A 6,861-nucleotide genomic window follows, 5' to 3' on the forward strand; every position below is an offset into this window, starting at 1 on the left:
CAGTACGCGGTTCAATTTTGGTCCACTAATTTTGATGATATTAGTTTTAATCCATTATCTTTCAATTTTGCATAAATTTGGTCCTTCAATCTAATTTATGACCATTTTGTCCTTTTAATGAAAATAGCTTAATAGCCCATCTCATGCTTCTAAAATAAAATTAAGCCCTCATGAATTCATACTTTTTTTTGAACCGTCTTATTCCCGGGTATTCCAAGTCTTCGATTTAACAGACTTCCTCCAACCACACTACCGTAGCAGATAGTTCGTAGGTACTTGGCTCCTTCAACAACAAACATCACAACCCTATTTCATTTCTTACCTTATGGCGTAGAAGACACTCCAATATAGAGACTTAATAGAATTTTAGACAACAAATTGAACAAAAGTCTTACTTTTATTGAAGAAATATATGAAATATTGCATAAATATTATTTTCTCGTTGGAGGAGACAATTGTTTAGCCTCTCATATGAAAAAGGACTTGACTCGTTGGGGAAACCCCTATAAAACTATAAATTAAAACTACAAAGACTTGAAAGCTTAAATTATTATGCTTTGACGAGTTGGAAATTTTTTTTTATAATCCCCCTCTACTTCATTGCCTCTTTATGTATAGCTATCTGTGAACGTCAAACACAGACTTCAAACTTATTTATTTATGATGTCACTACGTTCGTCATCTTTTTGACTTATTTGGATAACATCATTGCGTTTGTCATCACCGTGTCCTCTCAGCTATATGTCATGATGGCTTGTCGGCCATGTGGTTGCTAGCTCACTTTCTTGCTTTGTTGACTGTTGGTTTTTGTCTTTTTCTACCGACAACTCACTTTTGAATTTTTACATTATGCGATTTTTACTTCGCCTTGTAAACATCCTTTTTTTTACCCTTGTTCTATTTGGTTTGGGTTTCTTTTATGTGACTTGAATTGTAGTCCTGAACAGGGGCTTTTCTTATTTTTCACAGCAAGGGTATACATGGTTATGCCATTGCTTAACATGCAACATGTTGCTTGTATTCATCCTTGTGGCCTCGATTACAGACAACTTGTTCTCCCATATAAGTCTTCTCTTTTTCTCGAACATGCTTTGTACAAACTCAGTGTTTTTCCCTGTTATGGAGTTTAACAGGAACGACCCATTTAATATTTTTGAAAATATTTTAAATGGATACTTGACTTTGTTCAATCTTAATGAGACAGACCCATAATCTCCAAGCTCTTTTGACGGAAATATCATCCTCACTTATGGCTGACACCACCGGAGCTTCTCCTGAGGCAGCTTTGATTTTTTGTTGAAAGCTACCATGTTCGGTCTTTGCAACTTGATAAACTGGAATGCTGGGTTAGACCCTTTCCTTGCAGTTTCAAAACCAACTGCTATGAATTTTAGCTCTAGAATATCTCCTGTTTTAAGTGGGGATTGTTTTATCATGAATCATAGACTGCCCCGCTAATCTATTCCGAAAGCTTTGAATTTTTCGAAAAACTTGGTGACATGGTATGAACTAAAGCCAGAGCTCCAAAATCATACCATTCTCTGACTTCTTTTGGTTCGAACCCCTCTAACATCCAAACTTTATCATATTTTTCGGATGTTTCGATTATGGTATTACTTGGATTCACTCCTTTGCGAGAAATTAATTTTTTCCACATTCGCTAGTAAACCTGGCAAGTAGAAGAAGAAGATATCCACTCATTAGTATTAGCCCTAGAGGTGCCTATCATAGGTCTAAGGCTAATCTCTCCATCTTTTCCCTGGAGGTGCTGGATTGACTTAAATCATCAGGAGTTTGCACTTCTTGTGACCCAATTATTGCCTTTTCACCAGATTCTGGCGATGGCCACGTGCAATCGCTACTTGAATCGTACACTACAGGACTAGAGCTCTACACTCTAAGGGCATGTTTAGGATCATGCTCTCTCAACTCGTGAGTAATCTCCACGAGACCTAACAGATCGAATGGAACAATACATAAACAAGTAAATCCCTTATGAATTCCAAGGTACTCTTTTTTTTCTAAGTACACTTGAACTATTTCATAATAATTGAAAATTAAGTAGGGAATATAAGGTTTTCATGAGGCTGATCTTGAGTAGCCCTCCATGCACGAATATCGAGGGTGATGCCTTATGAATTGGCTTGTAGGTCGTTTCATAGCAAGGTTGAAGCCACCGTGATTCTTCTTATTGCGATCAGGACAGTATCAAGATCAGCTCTTTGAATTTGTTCGGCTACCTGGGCATTCACAGCTAGCGTAGAAACTTCTTGTCAAGCTCCTTAAGATTTTCTCTAAGGTGTTTGAGTTTCAACATGATGGAGTTTGTTTCAAATGCCTCCATCTCTTGTCAGGAAATCTGCAAGAACATTCTCATGAGATTTTATAACGACAATATTATAACAATAATATTAACATTCAGCTTGTCATCTAATAGTATGTTTCTTAATTTTAGATTCTAATTTATTTTTTAAGAAAGCCTTAATATTAGTATTATCAACTTTTAATGTAAATTTTTTAGCAAGTAAAACTAAAGGTCATTTCTTAAAAGCCTTCCAAACTGCAAAGAATTCTTTCTCATTAATATGCAAACTTGAGCTTGTTATTTTAAGAACAACCCTCTTGTAAATCTAAAAGGTTCTTCCCATATAATAGCCTTTTTTATGAGCACCGCCACCCATCTACAATCATTATCGTTTGTGTAGACCACCAATTCATCCTCGTCTTGTGGTATGGCAAACTTTGGCAGGTAAAAGCAAATATTTTTCAGCTCACGAACCCTTTGAGTGTGAATTTTCTCCTATTTCCACTTTGAACTTTCTGAATCCTGCAAAAGTGGTCGAAAATCCTTTCTGTATTTTGCAAGATCTTTAATAAAGATTCCTGTAAAATTAACAACTCCCATGAAGCTTGCAAATACTTCTTTCCTTGAGTACGTATGGAAAATTGTGGATTTTCTCCACAATATGATCCTGCAACTCAATACTTGTCTTGTCAATAAGAATTTCTAAAAGTTAAATTTTATTGACAGCTATAGTAACTTTCTTTTCAGAAAGCACTAATCTTTCTTTATGACATGTATTAGAAAATATCTCAAGATGTTTAATATAATATTTCATAATTTTAGATACAAACAAATATATCGTCAAAGTAGACAAACATGAACTTAAAATAATCTTGAAATAGATTATTCATTTTTGCTTGAAATATCAGGGGTGCATTAGCTAATCCATTGGTAGCACATTTCAAATATATTGTCCCTGTGTCTTGAAGAATGCAGTAAATTTCTTTTTATTCACTCTCCATCTTGATCTGATAAAAACCAAATTTGTAATTAAATTTAGAAAACACTTTTGTACTTTTAATACAATCAATTAAGTGCTCTCTACTAGGAATGTAATAACCATCAAATTCCAATATTTTATTAATAACTTGATAGTTAATTACCGACCTAGGTTATCATTTTATCTCACCATGGTTTCTCTAGCAGAAAAACCAGGGCTATTGTAAGCCGAGACTTCAGGCTCGATGAGTCCAAGATTGGTATATTCTTTGATAATCACCTGCATATCCTTCTTATCCTTTATGTTCATCTGCATAGACTTGTATCGAACATACCTTTAGAGCAGCTTCGATCTTGTTTCTATTCCACCATGTTGTATGCAATCCAAGGATGAATGTCAAACATTAATTTTTCTGCATACAGATTACCTATCTTGGTCCAAAGACAACCATATCTTATGTTATTCCAAGCTATAAGTTAATTAATTACCACTAATAATATTAATATTTAAATATATAAATTACAAAAAATAATTAAATTACACATAACAAAAAAAGGGGTCTAATTATTACTTGGTTAATCACAATCCACTTCCTCTACACTCCGTTTATAGATCAACAAAACCTGATGATGGTAATTTTTATAATATACTAAAAAATTAGAGAGAATGTGTGTGTTTTAATTATGCAAGAGGGTAAAGAAATAAAAATGAGATGAAAGCTACATATATCGAGAGAAAATTGCAACATATTCGCGGCAGCCAAATGTAGTTGTTGGGATATAGTCGTTGCAATATTCCAATGAGCATTGCAGCAATATTTCAATGGTTTAAACTAGCTATTGGAAAATAGCCGATAGATTAGCGACAGAGGAAATAAGAAGTCGCAAATCTATCCGTTTTTTTAGACAGAATCACCAATAAAATTTGAACGTTCAAAGAAAAGATCCAAATTCTCATTGGAAAAGTGTTCCATCCACCGTAAGAATTACCCCAAAATTGCAACAACTTCTCATCACAAAAGATCATCATAATTCATGTACGGCACATTAGGTGTGACGGTATTAAAAATGCAGCAGAGGAAGAAAAACGAGAAGAAACGAGTGGAACCCATGAAGTCAGTTTTCATTTCTCTGTAATCTCTCTGCTACGCTACTGATGTCAGTCCCTCTAAATCAATGTTTCATCCTAGAGCTATCAAATGCATCCTCTTAGGCTATGCCATGTCACAGAAAGCTTACAAATTATTTGATCTTGATAATGAAAGTATCATGTTTTCAAGGGATGTTCAATTCTTTGAACACATTTTTCCTTTTTCAACCTCTGTTCCTACTCATGAAATATGTCCACTACCTCTAGTTCCATCATATTCTGATATAATGCAACCTGCATCTTCCCATTCTTTTGATTTCTCACTTGTACCACCTAGCATTCCTTCTATTTCTGCATCTTCACCATCTTCTGCAGGTTCACCCTGCTTCCAATCCTGCTACATTACCTTTAAGACGGTTGATGGCGAAAGGTTTTAACCAGATTGAGGGCGTGGATTACACCGACAGTTTTTCTCCCGTTGCTAAGAATGTCGCAGTTCGAGTTTTTCTTGCGGTTGCCGCTGCTCATGGTTGTCACAATCAACAACTGGACATTAACAATGCTTTTCTTCATGGCTATTTGGAGGAGGACATTTATATGATTCCACCGGAAGGATATTCTATTGCTCCTGGTCTTGTGTGTAAATTGGAGTGATCTTTGTACGGGCTCAAGCAGGCCTCCCGTCAATGGAACGTCGAATTCACCCACAAGCTTAAGGCCTACAGTTTCCTTCAATCGGCTCACCATCATTGTTTGTTCATCAAGCAGACAGTCTCAGGTCCCATGGCACTGTTAGTTTACGTTGACGACATTCTCATTTCTGGCCCTTCTATGTCTGATATTCAGCAGGTCAAGCAACATCTTCATGAGCTCTTCACGATTAAAGATATTGGTACAACTCATTATTTCCTTGGTTTGGAGATTGCCCGTAGCTCCGACGGTGTTTTTGTGCCACAGAACAAATATGTCTTGGATATCATACAAGATACAGGGCTATGTCATGCTAAATCTACTTCCACCCCTCTTCCTCATGGCTTGAAACTTGTGGCTTCTTCTGGTGCTCTGCTTTCCAATCCCGATGCTTACCGACGCCTTGTTGGACGCCTTCTTTACTTGGATTTTACTCGTCCCGATATTTCTCACTCAGTGCAGCAACTTAGTCAGTTCCTTAATCATCCTTGCGAGTCCCATTGGAAAGCTGCCTTGCACGTCGTCCGTTATCTTAAGGGTTGTCCCTCCAAAGGTCTGTTTTTCCCTTCTCAAAATTCATTTGCTCTGAAGGCTTATTGTAATGCTGATTGGGCGTCTTGCCCGGACTCTCGCTGCTCCCTTACCGGCTTCTGCATTTTTTTGGGTGATGCTTTGGTCTCTTGGAAGACCAAGAAACAATCCACGGTCTCTCGTTCTACGGCTGAAGCGGAGTATCGCAGTTTGGCTGCGACTGTGTGTGAACTACGTTGGTTGTCCTTCATTCTAGCTGATCTTTCTGTGCCTGTCGTACTTCCCATTGATCTTTTTTGCGACAACAAACCCGCCCTACACATTCTTGCGAATCCCATTTTCCACGAGCGCACGAAGCATATCGAGTTGGATTACCATTTGGTTCGTGATGCCTACAAGGAGGGGTTTATTTCGCCTTCCTTTGTCCCTAGCTCCCTTCAATTGGCTGATGTCTTTACTAAAGTTTTGCCTCTGAAGTCGTTCTCTAACCTGATATCCAAGTTGGGCCTTGATGTTTTCTCCCATAGTCCCACTTGTGGGGGAGCTGATGGAATACAATCACTTGCAGCAGCTCAGTTGCAGCGATCTGAAGCAGACTTGCAGTAGTTTGAAGAAGATGAAGTTGAAGACGTTGCAGTTGAACTAATTGACGCAGGGTGAAAAGCGCATTTTGGTGGAAAAGTTTTATTTGTATTTGTTAGCAGATACTGACGTGTATATGTGACTCATTTATTCTTCTTGGAATTGGCTCATCTCATCTCCTATTCAGTTAGCTAGTTAGGAAGCAGTTGTGTTAGTTCAATTGCTGTATTTACATACTGTTCATCGTCCTCATTCTTTTCTGATGGAATACAATCACTTGCAGCAGCTCAGTTGTAGCGGTCTGAAGCAGAGTTGCAGCAGTTTGAAGAAGATGAAGTTGAAAATGTTGCAGTTGAACTAATTGACGCAGGGTGAAAAGCGCATTTTGGTTGTAAAGGTTTGGAATAAGAGTGAAAGAGGTCAAGGCTTGCACATATGTGGTTAGTAGCCCGGTCTCAATTATCTAATAATCCAAATCAATTCCAGGAGAGTTAGGGACATTACCAGCGAAATTTTCTTCATCATGACACGTAAAATTCGCATAAGTGGTAATAGGATCAGCAGGCAAATTATTCCGTTTCAGCAACTTAATCAAATCACTCATGAGTTCTGTCATGTTCTTTGTGGGTGAGCCATCTCCGCTGTTTCCTTTCTCTTCTACTACTGTAGCTGCAAAATTGTGATT

This window comes from Sesamum indicum, linkage group LG12 (assembly GCF_026168435.1).
Source record: "Sesamum indicum cultivar Baizhima isolate 11 linkage group LG12, ASM2616843v1, whole genome shotgun sequence".
In the NCBI taxonomy this organism is placed as follows: domain Eukaryota; kingdom Viridiplantae; phylum Streptophyta; class Magnoliopsida; order Lamiales; family Pedaliaceae; genus Sesamum; species Sesamum indicum.